This window comes from Lissotriton helveticus, chromosome 4_1 (assembly GCF_964261635.1).
Source record: "Lissotriton helveticus chromosome 4_1, aLisHel1.1, whole genome shotgun sequence".
NCBI lineage: Eukaryota > Metazoa > Chordata > Amphibia > Caudata > Salamandridae > Lissotriton > Lissotriton helveticus.
The window spans coordinates 661,981,286-662,002,401 of record NC_136063.1 but is presented as its reverse complement, the minus strand read 5'-3'; the positions used below and the strand labels follow the sequence as shown (position 1 = coordinate 662,002,401).

General features: G+C 43.0%; 1 protein-coding gene across 1 annotated transcript in view; it reads left to right on the top strand.

The window, feature by feature from the left end:
- Positions 1-21,116, top strand: part of LYPLA1 (lysophospholipase 1) — a 462,012-nt gene that overhangs the window by 120,206 nt on the left and 320,690 nt on the right. The gene's annotated exons all lie outside the window — the stretch shown is intronic.

Sequence of the window (21,116 nt, the reverse complement as noted above, 5' to 3'; positions counted from 1 at the left end):
GGGAGCAAGTGAGCAACTAGGTAACCTATCTCAAACTATTGGGCATGTTATTAGAGTCGAAATGTTACAGAAAGTGGCGCAAATCCTCAGTATTATTTAGCCCATTAGGCCACTTGCTGTCGTACTCTAGAATAAAACTTGATTCCAATCGCTTTAGTTTGAGCTCGCGGTTACCTCCTCTTCTGAGTTTAGGGACAGAAGCCACCACATAATATGAGAGACAATTGATGTCTTTATTATGTATGCTCTCAAAGTGGCGAGCCACTGGATACGCCTGATCACAATGTAGGATGGCACGAATATGCTGGAGAATCCTGACGTGCACTTGTTGTTTTGTGCTGCCTATATAATTAAGGCCACAAGTGCACGTCAGGACATATACCGCATAATCTGTCTTGCAGGTATGGCTGCCCTGAATTGGGATTTCAGAGGAGGAAAATGGGGTTCTGTAATGGGTTTTGTTTGTACCAAACTTGCAAGCTCTGCAAGTGGTACATTTACGGAACCCTGCTGGTAACAGCCAATTTGGGTTTTGTTGTAGTTCTGGACTGCCTCGGTCCAAAACTGCACCCATACTCTGCGCTCGCCTAAAAGTAACCAATGGTTTATTTGGCAACAAGCATCCCAGAACAGTGTCTGTGAGGACAGTGGACCAATTCCGGTTGATTATTTGTCTAATTCTGTTTTCTTGACTGCTATAGTCTGTTATGAACCTGGGACAGTCTGCACTGCTTAAGATGGTATCATCAGGGACCATATCATTCTTACTTTTAGTGTCTGTGAATAAGCTGGCTCTGGAACGATTTTGTGCTTTAGTTAAAGCTTGATTAAACAGCCGTTCCGAGTATCCCCGAGCTTTCATTCGGTGTTTTAAATCAATGACACATTTATCAAAATCCTCAGTGGAACTACAGATTCTTTTTAACCTTAGGATTTCTCCATAAGGTATGTTATGGATGGTGTGTCTGGGATGGAGACTGGAGGCATGGAGCGTGGTATTGCCCGCTGTGGCTTTTCTATGCAGGGTAGTTTGTATTCGCTTGTTACCATCTACATAAATTTTAACATCTAAAAATTCTGCTTGTTTGGCACTTATGTTAGAAGTGAATTTCAAATTAATATTCGTAAATTGTCTGGCATCACATGGGAAAACGATTTCTTGTTGGTTGCATTGGATGTCCGTTCCTTGTACACTAGCATGCATCATCAGGATGGCATCAGGGCCACAGAGTACTTTCTGAATAATAGACCTATAGGTATGGCTGCTCATAACAAAATGTTGTTAACTATGATATCAATGTGTTTGGAAAATAATTTCTTCTTGTTTCAAAATCAGATGTATCATCAAATGAGGGGAGTTGCCATGGGGGCCTGCTTTTCTCCCAGTTATGCCTGTTTGCATATGGGGTACAGGGAGGAGCAGGTCACATTATACTGACACCATGAACAAACATTTAGTATGTTGGTATCGTTTTATTGATCTGTTCTTTATCTGGAGAGGAGATGAGAGTACGGCTAATCGATTCATTGGAGAGATCAATGTAAACAACTCAAATCTTGAATTTACATCTCAAATGAGTAGAAGTTCTTTTGTATTTTTGGATGTGGAGGTGTTTATTGAGAACGAGAATTACAAATGCGGCTACACAGAAAGGAGACAGCAGGGAACACTATTCTCCATGCACACAGCCGTCACCCACAACATCTAATAAACAGCATTCCCTTTGGCGAATTGCTACGCATTCGCAGAATCAGCAGTACAGAATCAGAGTTTATACTAGCCCGCAATAAATGCAGGGATAGATTTCTCGCCCGAGTGTATTCAGAGAGAATTTTGGACAAGGCGATAACCAGAACAGGTGCCATAAGTCAGAGGGCAGCGTTGACAGTGAAAACTACAGACCTAAAAACAACAGAGAAAGGATCAGATCAAGAAACTCGCCTTATTCTGAATTTCAATCAACATCACAAAGAACTAAGGCAGATTGTCTGCAAGAACTGGTCACTGGTAGCCTCTGACACAGTAATAGGTGACCAACTCCCCAAAAGACCCACTATTACATTCAGAAAATCCCAATCCATGAGCAACATGCTAGTGAGCAGCAGTCCAGAGGTGATATCATCTGGCTCATGGCTCAAGGCTAGGAAAAGTTTCTATCGCTGCACTTCATGCAAAGCCTGCAAGTTTGGAGTGAATCGCCTGTCCTATACTAGCCCCTTTTGCCCCCAGGCCAATCTTCAAATCACAACACCTCAATTGTAAAACAGAGTTCGCTATCTATGTGCTGGAGTGCTCCTGTGGCCTGCGGTACATAGGAAGTACCAAGTTGCAGGTCCTCAAGCGAGTACTCCAGCACATGAGGGCGATCACTAATTGTGATATGACGTACCCGGTGGCGCGGCATTTTTCGGATTGCCATGGCAGTAAGCTGGAGGATTTCAGCTATTGGGTGGTAGACCCAATCCCCATCGACAGAAGGGGGGGCAATAGAGAGGCTAAGCTCAGGAGAATGGAAACATGCTACATCCTAAACATGGGCAGTAAGACCCCGAAAGGTATGAACTCCAGTGAGGATTTCTATACCCATTTATAGGAACCCTTAGCACCAAGCACCATTGCTCTACATGATCCCTATATGGATTAGGATCATGGACCAACGACCATTCCGGTGCGCACTTTAACACATACAAACATTTTAACAATATTTAAAATTTCATGTTTTTAATTCAATATTGTACTTTTTTAACACATATAAAACACCCATTTGCACTTTCCATTCTTAAATGTTTTTTTTTGGATGATTTTTTTCATATAGGTTTTTACGATGGTAGAACCTTGGATTTAAAGCACAATTTTGCACATTTGCACTAAGCACTTTACGTGACACTTAGGAGGAGATGGATATTAAGCCCACTCGGGCGATATTAATTTAACAAATCTAGCCAAGGATTAACCCGTGATATTTCAGAGGGTAGCTCAGCTGCAGTCTAGATACACTTCAAAGAACAAATGTTTTAAAGCAATGTATATTTATTTACATGCTATTGGAATATTGTGATTGCTCTTAATGGTACTTATTTGGAAAACAAAAATTCAGGTTTTTGCAAAATAAGGTTTTCGATCATTATAGCAATTATTTATATATTTATATATTTATTACTACGTATTTATATATTTATTCTAAATGCTGCAAACACCATGAGAACTTTAAACCAGCACAAATTATTGGATGCAACCTTAACAGTGAAGTGTTGAAAAAATGAGAAAACAGACTGAAGGTTTGAAATGTGTATATATCTTTTCTATGTCCATCCCTCACCAGAAGAATGTGTAGACGTAATTGCAAGGGTAAATATAAGTGGTTAAAAAATGCCCTGAACTTGTCATGTGATCAAGCCCTGGGATCAGGGTGAAACACGGTGGTGCGGGCTAAATAAACAGCTTGAAGCACAATTCTTTCGGGTCTGCATTCGTTCTTGGCAGCAGCGAGCATTGGGACGAAGTGCTTGAGATATATATATATATAATCACCCCTTCGTAATTTATTAGGAAACTTTAGGCATAATCGGTTTCGGCTTGTGCCTTTGTCAAATGCCGCAGTCCTTAAACAGTGATAGCACCCACGCATGTATTTATCCAAGCTCCTCCCTCCTAGTGGTTGTGGGCTCACCTGCAGGGGATTGTCTTTGCTCGTTTTTGTGTGGGGGACTACCAGTCCCAGAATACCACGTGCTGGCAATCCGATTGCAGTCTGGTGGGGCTTCACAATTTTTAAAACACATGTTGCTGCTTTTTAACCCAAAAAGTTCTCTCAGCCCTCGTTCCCGAAGTAGCAGACCTGAAGCCACGGACCGGGTAACAGCGTCCCTCGTTATATTCATATTCCACCAAACGTCCCAGCGCTTCGAGAGAGCACTCCCCCGTGAATCTTCCATCCGGACTGTAATACAGACTCTCCTTCGTGCTCCTCGTTTACATATTGCTGCCGCCTGACGCGTTTCGATGCTGAGATGCATCTTAATCATAGGCTTCTGAATGTCCATTTCCGTAGAAGGGCTCTCTTTTATTTCATTATGCAGGTGTTGCCAATTACCTTTAGTAGGTGAGTGCTTAGTGCATTGTTCTAAGTGCATTCTGGGAAAAGTAGTTCCTCTTGGAGCATAAATTATACCCTAAGTGGGTTTCTATCGGAATGGTAAGTTTAAAATCCATATCTATTCCTTTGCAGGATTCGGAGCATTTAGGAGAGTTTTCTTTAATTGTGATTCCGGTGCTGCGCTGCCTCAGAGCAGTTCGGTGTCGCAGCCTCTCTGCATTGTCGAGATGGTGCACCTCCCGAGGACAAGACTGCCCTGATCTTCATTTTCCACCAAACGTCCCAGCGCTTCGAGACAGCACTCCCCCGTGAATCTTCCATCCGGACTGTAATACAGACTCTCCTTTGTGCCCCTCATTTACATATTGCCGCCTGATGCGTTTCGATGCTGAGATGCATCTTAATCATAGGCTTCTGAATGTCCATTTCCGTAAAAGGGCACTCTTTTATTTCTATTTTATTATGCAGGTGTTGCCAATTACCTTTAGTAGGTGAGTGCTTCGTGCATTGTTCTAAGTGCATTCTGGGAAAAGTAGTTCCTCTTGGAGCATAAATTATTCCATAAGTGGGTTGCTATCGGAATGGTAAGCACCGAAATCACAATTAAAGAAAACTCTCCTAAACGCTCCGAATCCTACAAAGGAATAGATATGGATTTTAAACTTACCATATATAATAAAATAGTTTGTCATTTGAGTAATGTTTTGTTTAAAGCATTGCAGTTGCTTAAGCCAGGGTCCTAAACTGCCTTTAATGACTCAGTTGGTGTCCCCAGATTCCAATAAATATTCAGTGGGGGGGGGGGGGTCCTCTGTATTCCAGTAAGGATTAAGTGGGGGTCCACAGAAGCCAAAAGGTTAAGTACCACTGATGTAGACTAGACAATACAATGGAAATTATATTTGTTAAACCCAATTAGCAATAGATACCATTATCTTTTACTAATGAGTTGCAGGAACCTTCTGGAATTTCCTCCATAGTAATTGACTGTAAAATAAGTCGTATGTCGACTACTGTTGGACTTGGCCCTTTTTGCAGGGTCATCCCTAAACCTTTTGCCTTCCTCCTGTGTTTTTCTGACCTGTTGTTGGCTGTTTTATGACTCTGAGCACTTTACCACTGCTGATCAGTGCTAACGTGCATTTGCTCTCCCTATTGTAAATTGATGTATTGATTAGTGGCTCCATGATTGGCTGGTTTGGTTTACTTGTCAGACCCTAGTACAGTGCCCTGAATGTGCCTAGGGCTTGTAAATCAAATGCTGCTGGTGGGCTTGCAGCACTGGTTGTGCCACCCACAGAAGCAGCCTGTGAAAGTGTGTCTCAGGTCTGCCATTGCAGAACCTGTGTGCTGTCTGGTACTGCCATGTTGACTGGGTAAGTGCACCCACTTGCCAGTCCCTAAACCTTCCCCTTTCTGTATGTTAGTGACCCCTATGGTAGACCCAAGAGCAGGGTGCATTGTAGGTAAAAGGTAGGACAAGCCCTGATGTGTGTGGCATGTCCTAATAGTGAATCACATCCATTTTCGTTTTTCACTATTGCAATGCTACCTGTTCCCCGTTGGCCAGAATGGGCAGTTTGATTATTACTTCTTATAATCCTAACTGACTCGGGGAACTAGGTAGACATTCGAGTTTAGTATGTCTGAACTCAGAATGATAAAATGCATCTTTTAGTGAAGTTGGTTTTAACATTCTATGTTTGAAAATACCACTTTTACAAAGTAGGTATTTTCTGGTCAAACCATCCAAGCCTGCCTCTGCTAGGTTGTGTATTCCTTGTCTGGAGTTTGAGTGACAGGGGCTGGGGGATTCCGCACAGGGCTGAATAGAGATCTGCATGCAGATGGGAGGGAGGAATTGCACCTGGCACCTGATTAGGGCTGTGCCTTCCCTCCACAATACAGGCTCCACCTCCCGTGGTGTGTGATGTCCCTGGCCTACACTGTGAAAAGAAAGGAGTCTTGTCAAGAAAGTGCGCCAGGACTGACCAGAACTGGTTTGGACTAGGCAAAGGCCTCTCCGTCTTCAGAGAACAAAGGGAAAATGAGTGTAAAAGAGGGGACCCAGACCCCAGAACTTTGGATCACTTTTGGGAAACAAGAAGAAACCTTTGCTGAGGAGAGGAACCAGAGAGACTGAGAAGAGACTATCCCTAAGCGTGAGGGATTGGCCTGCAGTGGTTGCCTGACTGCCAAAGAGAGGAGAAAGGACATTGTGCTACTTTCATTCAATTTCTGAAGTATCTCCAAGGGCTTGAGCTAGAGCTTGCCTCCTGCTGAAGTCTCGGGGACAACAGACTTCACCCACCAGCTCCCCAAGTGTTCTTTGGAAGTGCCTGCAGTTGTGTTGGGTTTTCTGAGGGACTGCATGTCGCAAGGAGCTGGAAGCACGACTCACGAAGAAGAAGCGTGTTGTTGCCGCTGTTGCTTCACAACGCGAAAGCACCTCACAACGCCGGAGATAAGGATCAACGTCACATCAGACGCCGCTGCATCATCGGAGAAGCGTGTCGCCACCGTCATCTCATCACTGGGAAAGCGTGTTGACGCTGTCTCATTGTTGCCGAAACGCTTTGCCTCGCCGGAAAAGAGGATAAACGCTACTGCATCACCGGGAAGCGTGTCCCAAGGCCTGTCGCGGCTCAGAAAAATCGCTGAGTCACCGTCAGAAGTGCACGCATCGTGTTGCATCAAGGAGAAGGCGCCATTTTTGTTTATTGCACCGGATCTTCATCGCAATACGGTGCTGCTGGTCACATGGTCACGGAAGCACAGTAAGAAACCAACGCATCACCTCCCCACGCCGAAAAGAACAGACGCATCCCCTACGCATCAGTAGGGACCCGATACATTGTAGTGTAGTCCCTATATTCCCAATAGGCTCTGCGCATTGGAATAATATAAACAGCAGTGTAGACGTAGGACTGAGGTCGACTAGGTCTCTACTGACTATATTAGACTTAATTAGTTTTGCCAGCCAGCTCAGAAGTCACTAGAAACTTTCTCGAATAAACAAGGAGGAGTTTAACTTCCCTGGATAGACAAGAAGGGATTAGCTTCTGACAACCATAAACATGACGACTTTGCTCCCTCAGAATAAGAGTGTATCTCTAGAGTTGTGTGAAAACAATAGACAGCTATTTCACTCAGTCAATCGTGCATACTTAGTTTCACCAGAGTGGAGAGAAATAGAGAGACTGGCGTTTTCAATAAAAGGTGATATTTATTGAGCAGTCTTCTTTCTCATGCAAGAGAAATAAATTGCCACAATTGCAATACTTAGTATAAAGTAAAGTGCGTACAGTAAAAGGAGTGTTATGAAATAATACTGTAAAAGCATTGATATGGTTTCTTAGCCATATGATACTTTAAAATGGATAAAATATATACATACATAAAAACATTGACTAATGTCCTCAACTGGTGCTTCGAAGTACGCCTACCCCAGTGTACCTGTCCTAAGCCTAATACTTGGGAAGGAGTAAGTAAGTAGCAGTTTAAGTTAAGTTGGTTTTGCCAAGAATCTGAATCAAGAATTCTCTTAAGGGTTTAGTCAGCTCCGTACCTTGGTAATAGAATGAAGGAGGTCTGGTATCTCTCTCTCAGGACTAGATATCCCAGCAACCCGCAAGGGTGGCTGGAAACACCGGAGCTGGATTTTCTCGGCTGGAGAAAAAGACCGTCTTTCTCAGTGCGTCAAAAGGGAGGGGCGGCGTCCGTGAGCTCTCGCATCAGCTGGGCTCTCGGGCAAGTAGATAGCCGCTCTGCTCCAAACCACCGTGTGTTTGCTTAAGGCAGCGTTGGTATATTTATACCTGAAAGGTGCCGGGTTTGACGTAAGGTTGGACATAAGACGTCACTAAGAACGAACAGTTCCTTCTGGCCTCCAGGAGTTCTTGTTCAAATCAAAACAAAGGCAGGGGGATTTCCCGGGCTGCTGGAGGCTTGGTTTGTTTAAAGAACGCGTTGTACTTTCTAGGAGTCTAGGGGAGTAGCCTTGCCGTATTTGAACTGCATGGGCTATTACTAAATATGGATATGATTCTTATGCCTTTACCCAGGAAACCCTCTATGCAACTCAAAGCTTCCATTCACCCACAGATGCCTAGTTTTTCGTTTCACTTCTCAGCTTTTGCCTAATTGTTCAGATTTCATTGGTTCGATACTGCACTGAGCCCTGGAGTCCCCCTCACATTTGCCATCACCACAGATCTCAAATACTTGTGTAGGTCTCCAAATAGCACCTGCACCATTTCTCAACTTGAGAGTTTTGACACGTCTAACGTGGAAGGTGGTGTGGTCTAGTTATTTATTTTTTTTGCTCATCTTGCATTATGTCTTCTAATCCTGCTTTCGTCTCTAATAAAATGGTGTGATTTTGGACAAATGATTATTATTCTCTACTTGGAAATGTAAAGATGTTTAATTCATGGTCAAAATGCTTGAGGACATGTAAGTTTGGAAGTCCCTTAACAACCATAAATTACTCTATTCAAACAGATTTCTCTCTGCTACCCTCTACCACCCAGCTACCTCACCCCAAGCACAGCTCGATTCCATTTCAGTGTTGAACTGTACTCCCTTAATCATGGAGTGTGCCACACCCCTTGCATTTTTCTTGGCCAAAAACCTTGCCCTACAGGCAAACACCACTGTAACTGCAAATGTGCTCTTAATTCCAAGGTAGACTCTCAAGGGAATCAAACCTTTATCCTGGAAACAAGATTTAGCCGAAATCTGGTTGCTCGTCCTGTCGAGACTAAAATAAGAAAACTCCCTACTCATAGTAATTTCCAAAGGACATCTAGTCCTCCCCAGAGCAGCTCCTTATGCAACTCTCAAGTTGGCCACAGGTGCAAAAACGTTTTGCCACTGGCACACACACACCACCAGCTGTCAGTGCACGCTTCCACCATGCACACATACCACCAGCCTTCAGTGCACGGTTATACACACACACACACACACACACACACACACACACACACACACACACACACACACACACACACACACACACACACACACACACACACACACACACACACACACACACACACACACACACACACACACACACACACACACACACACACACACACACACACACACACACACACACACACACACACACACACACACACACACACACACACACACACACACACACACACACACACACACACACACACACACACACACACACACACACTCACTCACTCACTCACTCACTCACTCACTCACTCACTCACTCACTCACTCACTCACTCACTCACTCACTCACTCACTCACTCACTCACTCACTCACTCACTCACTCACTCACTCACTCACTCACTCACTCACTCACTCACTCACTCACACTCACCTTATTGGGACTATGTGTGAATACCAGCCTTGTGGGGACTAACCTTTCCCAATGTTTTTAAAATACACTAATAACAGAAAAATGTTAAGAAAAAATTCATTATACAGGATCCTGCTTAAAATTTGCAAATATATTGTTATTTAATCGTGCGCACAGCACCATCCTTGTGGGGACTTGAACATGTGCTACCAGCCTTGTGGGGACCTAGTCCGTAACACTATTTGTGATTGAATTCAGTCAAAGGCACATGGCTAAATGTTTATTTTATCAACAATATACACAAACATTATAACCTATTCATAATATGAATTGCTGTATATAATAGGTGAGTACATTACAGACAGATTATGTTAATGTGCCAGAAAATGTCATATCATGCTTAAAGAAAGACACTTAAAGCTGTATTCCACCTATTTATTAGTGCTTAAAATCATCTTAGGAGATAAAGGTACTAACACATAAAGAAATTAAACATATGGAACCAAGGAATATGGTCCAGTTGAACCCGGAGCTTGATTAGCTGCTTTAATATTTGCCAACATAGATGTTCAAGTCCCCACAGAGATATTGGGTGAAGATCATTGTATTCAAGTCTCCATAGAAATAGTTTGTACATTCAAAGCTTGAATCCCATTATAAAGAGTTTGAAGCTAATGATGTTCAAGCCCCCACAGAGATGGTGTGTTATTATAGCGATGTTCAAGTCCCCACAGAGATAGTGTGCTATCATGGAGATGTTCAAGTCCCCACAGAGATAGTGTGTTATTATAGCAATGTTGAAGTCCCCACAGAGATAGTGTGTTAACATGGAGATGTTCAAGTCCCCAGAGAGATGGTGTGTTATTATAGTGATGTTCAAGTCCCCACAGAGATAGTGTGTTATTATAGCAATGTTGAAGTCCCGACAGAGATAGTGTGTTAACATGGAGATGTTCAAGTCCCCAGAGAGATGGTGTGTTATTATAGTGATGTTCAAGTCCCCACAAAGATAGTGCGTTATTACAGTGTTGTTCAAGTCCCCACAGAGATAGTGTGTTTTTATAGCGATGTTGAAGTCCCCACAGAGATAGTGCATGAAGGTGATTGTGTTTTAGTCCTCATTAAAAACGGGCCAGATTCACAAAGGTAAACTTAGACAAAGTCTAACTTTACTACTTTTTAGTATTCACAAAGGTAAATTTAGACCAAAAGTCAAACTTAACTACTTTTCAAAATTCACATAGCCTCATAAAGAGAATGTGAAGCTGATGATGTTCAAGTCAAAGCAAAAATAAGGAGATGATGGATGGAGTGCTGAAACCTTTCAGTCACTCACCCCCAGTCGCAAATTTGGGTTGAATCCATCATCGTTCTTTAGCTCAATTCGTCACCCCAGTTCAGACCCAGCTATATTCAAATCAGTTTTGACCCTGTGCCTCATGGGAACAGTCCAACGAGGTCTTCCCTGGACCGGAAACAAGCATCCTGGGACTGGTTTTGGGGTAACACCCCCTCATCAGATAGGCTAGCTTGAATCCAGTGGCAAAGTGAGCAAGGAACCAACGTCTAGGCATACACTACCAACTCAGGTCAAACAAAGCGTTTGCAAGGAGATGATGGACAGAGTGCTGAAACTTTTCAGTTACTCACCCCCAGTCACAGATCTGGATTGAATCCATCATCATTCTTTAGCTCACTTCACCACTCCAGTTCATACCCAACTATATGCAAATAAGTCTTGACCCTGGTGCTTCAAGTGGAAACAGAGCTTGCGTTTAATTACAGGAATACTCAAGTCCCCACAGAGATGGTATGTTTTTATAGTGCTGTACAAGTCCCCACAAAGATAGTGTTTTATTATAGTTTTTTAGTTTTTTCCAAGCCCCCACAAAGATAGTGTGTTAATATAGCCATGCTTAAGTCCCCACAGAGACAGTGCATGAAGATGATTGTGTTTAAGTCCTCATTAAAATAGGGTCTGATTCACAATGGTAAACTAAGGCAAAAAATCGAACTTTTCTACTTTCCAGTTTTAACAATGTAAACTTAAATAAGTCTACTACTTTTCAGTATTCACAAAGTCCCATGCAGAGAATGCAAAGCTGATGATGTTCAAGCCAAAACAGAGCTTTCGTGTAATTACAGGAATGCTCAAGTCCCCACAGAGATGGTGTGTGACTATAGACATGCCTAGGTCCCCACAGAGATAGTGTGCAATTATAGAGATGCTGAGGTCCCCACAGAGATAGTGTGTGATTATAGAGATGTCGAAGTCCTCACAGAAATAGGGTGTGATTATGGACATGCCCACGTCCCCATAGAGATAGTGTGTGATTACAGACATGCCCAGGTCCCCACGGAGGTAGTGTGTGACTATAGAGATGTCGAGGTCCCCACAGAGATGGTTTGTGACTATAATATTACCATAGTTGCCAAAGAGAATGTGTGTGATTATAGACATGCCCAGGTCCCCACAGAGATAGTGTGTGATCATCATAGCTGCCAAGGTTTCAGATTGCTTTGTGTGACATTTTCTTAATTTCAGTGTAATTATGAGTGACATTTCAACGACTATGAGTGACACTTTCTCACGCGCATAATCTAACAATGAAGGCAAGAGAAATATATACATTTCAGAATTTACACCCATTTGAGCAATGAGGAACTCTAAGAGGAAGCAAGTTGCGCACAAACAACTGTGAGTGCGTCCCTGTGAATTGGGCACACTGTGTGGGTTAGTCTGCGGAGACTGACTCCAAGACCGTGTTTAAATAAAGTTCAATGGTTTCGATGATTTGTTTTTTATTATTTCATAAATTTCTCAATTCATCTCATGTATTCATAATTATCCAAATTCAATTCTCCAAAAACATATGTAATTGCTCCAATGCATTTCGGGCTGTGCCCTTTGTCAAGGAGCTCTGTAAATGAAAATGAAACACTTTAACATGCGCTAGTAAAAGCAAAATACTTCCAAATGTAAACAATCATATTACATAAATCACTGTTTTCAAAAAACTCATTTCAATAGGTATCGGATAGAACCTGTGTATAAACAAATGCAGTGTATTGCATCAACTCAGTCCGTATTGTAAACAAGTCTCTCATGGTGTCTGGTGAACCTGTATATCATGATTTAACGTGGCAAACTAATGGTCATGTGGGTTCAGATAAGTGCGGTAAAAGGGAGGGGGAAAAGAGTAAACACATACCGAAGTTTCTCTCTGCCGGAGTGTTGGGATCTGTCCAAAAAAAACGGGTGATTAAACAGGTGTTCTGATGTTGCCAGTGGGAGAGCGCTAACGCTTGATTGCGAAACTAAACTTACTTCATAGCGAAGTTAAAGACTCATGGCCATTCGAGGACTCGGGGAACGCGGTCAACAGGGTTTGTCCTTGTGAGCGTTTGGATTGCGTGTGTGCGGGAGTTTAACATAGGTCTCGTTACGGGGGGGCGGAGATTTAAAAAAAGTAGTAAAAAACGGACTGCGGGTGTAAACCAGTTCAGCGGCCATGTTAGTGCAGGAAAAGCTGAAACAGTCATGAATATGAAAAACGGACCAATGTTGCACTAGACATTAAAAACATAATGATATCTTAGAATGATTTGAAGGGAAACACATATTTAGCATTGTGTCAATTCTGGTGGCGGGTCATCATAGGTAACAACTGTATTCGATACGATCATTGAGGCCGAAAGGCTTTAATGATTGAAGGCGATAAATCCAGGATGTTTCTCGTTTCAATAAAGTTTTGTTGTTGTCATCAGGTTCCTAAACAGAGGGTACCCTCAAGAAATCATCACCGAAGCTATAGAAAGAGTCAATTCTATCACACACAAATATTGTGGTTCCCTTCAAATCATTCTATGTTATCATTATGTTTTTAATGTCTAGTGCAACATTAGTCCGTTTTTCATATTCATGACTGTTTCAGCTTTTCCTGCACTAACATGGCCGCTGAACTGGTCTTACACCCGCAGTCCGTTTTTTACTACTTTTTTGAAATCTCCGCCCCCCGTAACGAGACCTATGTTAAACTCCCACACACACGCAATCCAAACGCTCACAAGGACAAACCCTGTTGACCGCGTTCCCAGAGTCCTCGAATGGCCAGGAGTCTTTAACTTCGCTATGAAGTAAGTTTAGTTTCGCAATCAAGCGGTAGCGCTCTCCCACTGGCAACATCAGAACACCTGTTTAATCACCCGTTTTTTTTGACAGATCCCAACACTCCGGCAGAGAGAAACTTCGGTATGTGTTTACTCCTTTCCCCCTCCCTTTTACCGCACTTATCTGAACCCACACGACCATTAGTTTGCCACGTTAAATCATGATATACAGGTTCACCAGACACCATGAGAGACTTGTTTACAATACGGACTGAGTTGATGCAATACACTGCGGGGCATATTACCAACAACTAGCGATCATTTTTGTCTCTAACTTGTTTAGAGACAAAAATTATCGCCGCACATCGGCGATTTTTATCGCAGATAAACCTTGCTATTAGCAAGGTTTATCGCAAATGCGATAAACGGCCGCAATGCATGAATATCGCTGAAAAGTCAGCGATATTCATGCATTATCGAGCAAATGCTCTTAGCCATGTTATCCACCTCCCATTGGATAACATGGTGAAGAACTGCTCAGGGCAGGTGTTAGCTTTTGGAGATATTCGCGCTTAGCGCGAATATCTCCAAAAGTTGGTAATAGGAGATAGCGATGTTAGCGACTGTTTCCAGTCGCTAACATCTTGGCACGCCCACTTTGCATGTCATTAGTGATAAATATCACTGACATGCAAAGCGGGGCCCAAGATGGTCGCTATCTCCTATTAGCTGTCACTAACTGGTGTTAGCGACAGCTTGGTAATAGGGAGATAATTTTATCTCCGCTTTCTTGGCTTTTAAAGCCAAAAAAGCGGAGATAAACCCCTTGATAATATACCCCTGCATTTGTTTATACACAGGTTCTATCCGATACCTATTGAAATGAGTTTTTGAAAACAGTGATTTATGTAATATGATTGTTTACATTTGGAAGCATTTTGCTTTTACTAGCGCATGTTAAAGTGTTTCATTTTCATTTACAGAGCTCCTTGACAAAGGGCACAGCCCGAAATGCATTGGAGCAATTACATATGTTTTTGGAGAATTGAATTTGGATAATTATGAATACATGAGATGAATTGAGAAATTTATGAAATAATAAAAAACAAATCATCATCGAAACCATTGAACTTTATTTAAACACGTTCTTGGAATCAGTCTCCGCAGACTAACCCACACGGTGTGCCCAATTCACAGGGACGCACTCACAGTTGTTTGTGCGCAACTTGCTTCATTAATTCAGCGTACTAGGACGGTAACGCCACCTGTTGGAGCACCTACATTTTTCAAACCCAGTCCACCTGACTGTTACAATTTTTTGAACTCAACATTGCTGTGCACCTAGCCTACAATCAATTTGTTGTATCTACTCAAACCGAACTCTAAGAGGAGTCACATCATAATACACAAGCCGTATTACTGAGCAGTGTGCCCTGGTCCTGCATGCCGCCCACTACCTGCCAAACACTGCTGGTGGCACCATCACCCCACTCGCAGTTTGTACTACAGAGCTACACTACAGGCTCTGCTGACTCAGTGATGCTTGGCGCACTGAGAGGTTACATTGGCAAGCACCAATGGCTCTCACAATCACCTGACCCAGGTGCGAGCGACTACTAACACAGCTTACAGTCAGAGGGAAGACAGACTGCTATGTGATGTATAGTCAGTTCTCAGCTGTCACAGGGCAGACAGGTGGCAGCTCAGAAGAAAATCATGGCTGTGGCACAAGAAAAAAAATTAACTATCAGGGTATTGCCAGGCAGGCCTGCGCACATGAACAAAAACAAGAAAAATAAAGATGCGTAGTTAAATTCGGCCCAAAGCTGAAACTTGATCTCCATGAAAACTTCTCAGAAAACGAGCTGCTCAACGGGTCCCTATGTCGCCTCTGCAACACGTTATGAGATAACTTGCAATTCTAGCATAACGTGATGTGAATATAGAGCCCGCAAGCTGCTCAGATAAACAGAGAGAGTCCTATACACAGTTGATTTCAGAAGTATAACTGGATATATATCCTCTCCAACCGTCTGGTTCTCCTTTTTCTTCATGAAGGGCAGGTGCGAACCATTTATACTAACGTTGCGACACAATTCTTCATACGGGCCGCACCTTGCCTAACGACTCCCGCTGCAGCAAACACCGGCCTGGGCATGATGGTGTGGCTGACAGCAACTCCAATGGCTGCCCCGGTGGGGGAGCGGTTCTTAGCTGAGCCGCTAGTCCGGTCCGTTGCCTGTTTGAATAACCATTGCACAACTTTGTCATGCTGCGAGCAGCGCTGCCATTGCATGCTGCCTTCCACGAGTTTAATTGAACTGTTGCCACCACACACTTCTTAATTTTGTGCCCGCGGCAATTATCACCACAATGTTGATAGCACCTTTGATGATGCGCCAGGGCCCTGCGTCCATGAAAGACTCAAGTCGGGTTAAGGGTTCCTGCCAGCCCATGACACAGGTTAATCCTGTAAGGTTAGAGGGCCCTGCTTACACTGCATTTTAAGTGCAGACTTTCTATCACTGAATACCTTTTTTCATAAAGATAAATGCCCATATAATACCTGTGTGCTTATGTAGCTCGAAGGGAAACTGGAATGCGTTCAAAGAACGAATCCTGCTTTTCCCAGTTGTACACAGATGGCATTGGATCGGGTCAGATTTCTGCGATCCATAAAAACATTTTGTCAAACAAAACAAAATAAATATTTAATTCCCCCAAAGCTCGGGCTCTAGTCTCCGCATGCGCAGGCTTCTTCGAGGTTCATGTGGTGACGCAGCCTCAGTCATTAGTGCGGTGCTCCGTGTGATATTGTCTTATCAGGGCACCACCTAATGGTTGCCCTCACCGAATGTCGAGGTTACCCGCGGGTGTGAGCTGTGGTCTCCTGTCAGACTTGCATGAGCATTAACATTTTAAATCCTTGACATTTACCCTGTTCTAAAAATACCTGTTGATTGTGCGTTGGAGTGACCTGGCAGTGGCAGTCTGCCTATTCTCGGTCCTCTTTTGTTTTTTAAACGCGAGGGATGACAGCCTTCATTTCTGTTTTTCGTTTCTCTCACGTTTTCCTTTCTCTGATGAAGCTAGCGTCCTCGAGAGGGGCACTTCGGATCTGACTGCTTTTTTTTTTTAGTTAACCTTCGTTGTGAGTGACTCGATGCTGGCCACCTCCCGCCGGTCCAAAGCGGGTTTTATTAGGCAGAGAGCAGCGAACCACTACCAGGACTCGCCGACTATTGAATCCCCCGCCGTTTCTCTGACCTGCCAACCACCTTATACCTCACTTCCCCTTGGCTCCTCCAGGACGTGACGAGGAACGAGGTCCCAATCTCGGGGCCCCACGGTGCCACACAGCTGCAAGTAGCAGAGTCAGTGGCGTCTGAAAGCCACGCGCGGCAGGAAATTAAATGCAGGCAGCAGATTGAAACATTGTAGCACTGACTCGAGAGCTAAGCAGTCAGTTCTTTAACTATTAACATACAGAGCCAGAGCGCTGCTGGCAACGCACCTCTGTGGAAAGCAGCAGAGCCGGGGCACAGAATATGCTACAGGCGCCGATTTACACTGGCATGATTAAAAATGCGTGACAATGCATTTCAGTGCGGTGATGCGGAACACCACACTGAAATGCGTTAGTGTCACACACGATGCGTGATACTTGGCAGGCATGGATTATAGACATGCCCAGGTCCCCACAGAGATGGTGTGTGATTATAGAGATGTTAAGGTCCCCACATAGTGTGTGTTTATAGACATGCCCAGGTTCCCACAGAGATAGTGTGTGATTATAGATATGTCGAGGTCCCCACATAGATAGTGTGTGATTATAGACATGCCCAGGTCCCCACATAGATAATGTGTGATTATAGACATGCCCAGGTCCCCACACAGATAGTGTGTGATTATAGACATGCCCAGGTCCCCACAGAGGTAGTGTGTAACTATAGAGATGTTGAGGTCCCCACAGAGATGGTGTGTTACTATAATATTACGATGGTTGCCAAAGAGAATGTGTGTAACTACAGACATGCCCAGGTCCCACAGAGATGAAGTATGAATAGAGACATTCCCCGGTCGCCACAGAGATAGTCTGTGGTTAATAGGAGGCACATGGATAGCACACAGAGATAGTGCATTATAATAGTCATGTACAAGTCCTCACAGAGATGTGCGATTACAGTGATGTTTAGGTCCCCACAGTGATAATGTGTGATTACAGTCATATTCAAGTCTCCACAGTGATATGTGTAATAATAGGTATGATGAAGAACCCATACAGATCGTATTAGTCTGGTGGCTTATTAAATTAATGAATCCACTAGAGGAAAATGTGCTGACCACTCTCTCACATGTGTGAATCCTGGTGCTACCGCTCAGCCTTTATTCCTTCCAAGGTCTATAGAATAAGTACCAGCTGCGGGCCGTGGAGGGAGTTACGGTGGGGCAGGGAGGCGGGGAGGGGGAGGAGCGGGGTGGAGGGTGCTAAAAACAGGCATATGGATCATTGCAGGTAAGTACACAATTTAATTAATAAAACGAAATTCGTAGCGCGCACTGCATGGCAAAAAGCAATGCTGTGCGCGCTACGAATTTCGTTTTATTAATTAAATTGTGTACTTACCTGCAATGATCCATATGCCTGTTTTTAGCACCCTCCACCCCGCCCCTCCCCCTCCCCGCCTCCCTGCCCCACCGTAACTCCCTCCACGGCCCGCGGCTGATAAGTACTATTTACTTGTATGACAAAAAACATATGGAATTCAGCAACAAGATACCCTCAGGTGTGAATGTGCACTTTATATATGCACATGAGATGATATGATGTGATAATAGTCGTACTCAAACCACCACCATGATAGACTGGAATTATCCTATATCTATAAATCCCACTTCAAATGCAGCATTAACTGATTTAAACTGTGTTCATCCAGGAAGGTTCACACTTCCTTAACCCCTTCCAGGCTGATGACGAGCTCAGCTCGTCATGAGCGTAACCTGCCGTGCGCTCATGACGAGCTGAGCTCGCCATGTAACGCGGTATTTTTAAAATCGCCGCGCACAGCGGGAAAAACCGCCGCAGCGATGCGGTTAAAAATCCAAGTATCTGAGTTCTCATTTTGTTTTCTAGCCCCCATCTTATCAACTCTAGTCACCATTAAGAAGATACAACTGTATTTCTGATTGTAATATACTCCCCATACTGATTTGTTTTGACACTTTATGATTATTACAATAGAGAAATCGATTTAAGAACTGGTAGCATGCTGCACCATGAGAAAGTGTATTTGGCAGAATGTTGCATTTATTGTAATCATAGACACACTCCTACCTTGTCTTGGGGTGCAGTGCCTATGGATGGATAGGAGCTGTTAGAGAAAGGTAAATTATAGTTCTGACAGAAACGTATGCAGCAACAAAGCCTTAGCCTAATAAGAGGGACAGCAGGCTGCCGAATGCATGTCCCTCAAAAAAGTGCTGTAACCAGAGGTCGCTTTGGCAACATGCACAAAGCACAGAATCTGCTAAATATGTAAAATGATGCCAAATTAGAAAGAATGGGAGTTGGTGATATGAGCAATAGCCATGCACCTTTTTAAATGCCTGGGCTCAACCTACTACTGTACAATTATGTAATTTGCTTTGGAGCAGAACACTATGAGAAGTGGAAAGACTAGTCCACTGAAAGATTTTGGACTAAATAAATGCTGCTCATGTGTGTTGTTTTCATGAATATAAAATATTTAAAGAAAGACCATTAGCTCAATTAAACTTGATTAGACTGTAAAGGACCTGCATAAAAAAAAATCACTCAAACATGCATATTTAACTCAGAGCTATTAGCTTAGCTTCTGTTCGAAAAAGTAATCACGTCAAATAATATCATGAATGCCAATGGACCCGATTCAGGCTACCGATTTTTCAAGCCAGAAATGGCTTTATTTCAGCTGTCTCCCGCCTGAAATTGCATTTGTTTTGTAAGGCATTTTTAATCTGTGGTGCCCAGCCTTTCAACTTAAGTTAAACAACATTAAATTGTTGCAGCTTTGAAAGTTTTTCTTTTTCTCTGCCAAGTATACTTTAAGCATGTGTGCTGTTCTAACGTGAGTGACTCTCTACAGACCCTGGGCCAGCGGCTGAAAGAGACTCGGCTGCCTCAGTGGGAGCTGGGAGTGTAAAGGTGTAGGTCTTTGTCATTCTGAGGTGCCGGGGACAGCGCACATTCGCACCTCTTCCTCCTCGGCCACGGAATTACAAAGGAAGCATGCACCTTTCACATTAGCAGGAGGGGGAGGGTCTGTCAAAGAGGACGGAGTTGGGCTCAGCCCTTTAGGAGTGTATTGTTCTCTGGTTTGTAGGACGTGGAAGGAGAGCTGTAAATCTTAGACTGTGCGAAAGCGCATTTCAGCATTTTGATAGGCTGACCTGGAAATTGCTTTAAAAACTCACCTGCATTTTTTAGCAGAATAATTAAGAGTGCATCCCAAGCGAGACAAAAGATGCCTTATTTCAAATATGTACATATATGTATTATTTTTTAAAGCTCTGCTCCTGCATTATTGTGAGAATGTTTTGCCTGAAAACACACACTTTGAACTGCTCTGGATATGGTTGCGCTTTTCCTCTGATCTGAATTTTATCTGTACAATGTTTGGCCTTGCTTTAAAGATATTCCATTAAGTACTGCATGTAGAATAGGTTGTAGCAAGGGGTGTTCACAAATAGAAAAATTAGTTTTTGGGCCATTATAAAAAATTAAAGCAAACTTACATGAAATTAGGTGTAATTGTGCTAAATGCAAATCCGTTAGTTTGTGTTATATTTTAGTACGAAATGCATCCTCACATCAAATACTTATGCAATAGGATGCATCTAAACAAAAGCACTGCAAACAGCAGGCACTTACATTCTGATGTTCCTGTTCATTAACTGTAAATGTTTACTGCAAACTGCGCGCTTGCAGTAAATATTTACTACAAATTGCATGTAATTATATGAAGTGGCATAATGGCATAATTTTAGGAATTCTGCATACCAAGCATAACACGAAATTACACAAATTACACAAACAAAATATAAATTTCACCCAGACCTTACCCTTCTTTAAAAGATAGTTTAGTGCATAAGCGCTGGCCTCACAAAGAATAGTCTATGAAATCCAAGTTTTATTCTTTTACAGAACTAGTAGTTTAGAATTTCTAATTGCAAATGCAGGACTACAAGCCTTAGAAAGCAAAAAAGGCAGCATGAATGCCTGGTAGTGGATAACTTTGGGCCAGATGTACAACCGCTTTTAGCAGTCACAAGCAAAAATCAGGCCGCTCGCAACAGCTAACAAGCATTTACAATGCAATGGTTTTGCCTTTGTTAAAGTTAGAGCTATTGGCATTGCTTTTAACATTCTGCACTCTGAAGCTCCACTCTGAAGCTCCACTCTGAAGCACCACTGTGAAGCTCCACTCTGCTATAGAACATAGAATGAGTGCATTTGTTGTATTTTTGTTAAACTAGATTTGCATAGTAACATTTATGTTGTTTGTACAGACAGGAAGGAACT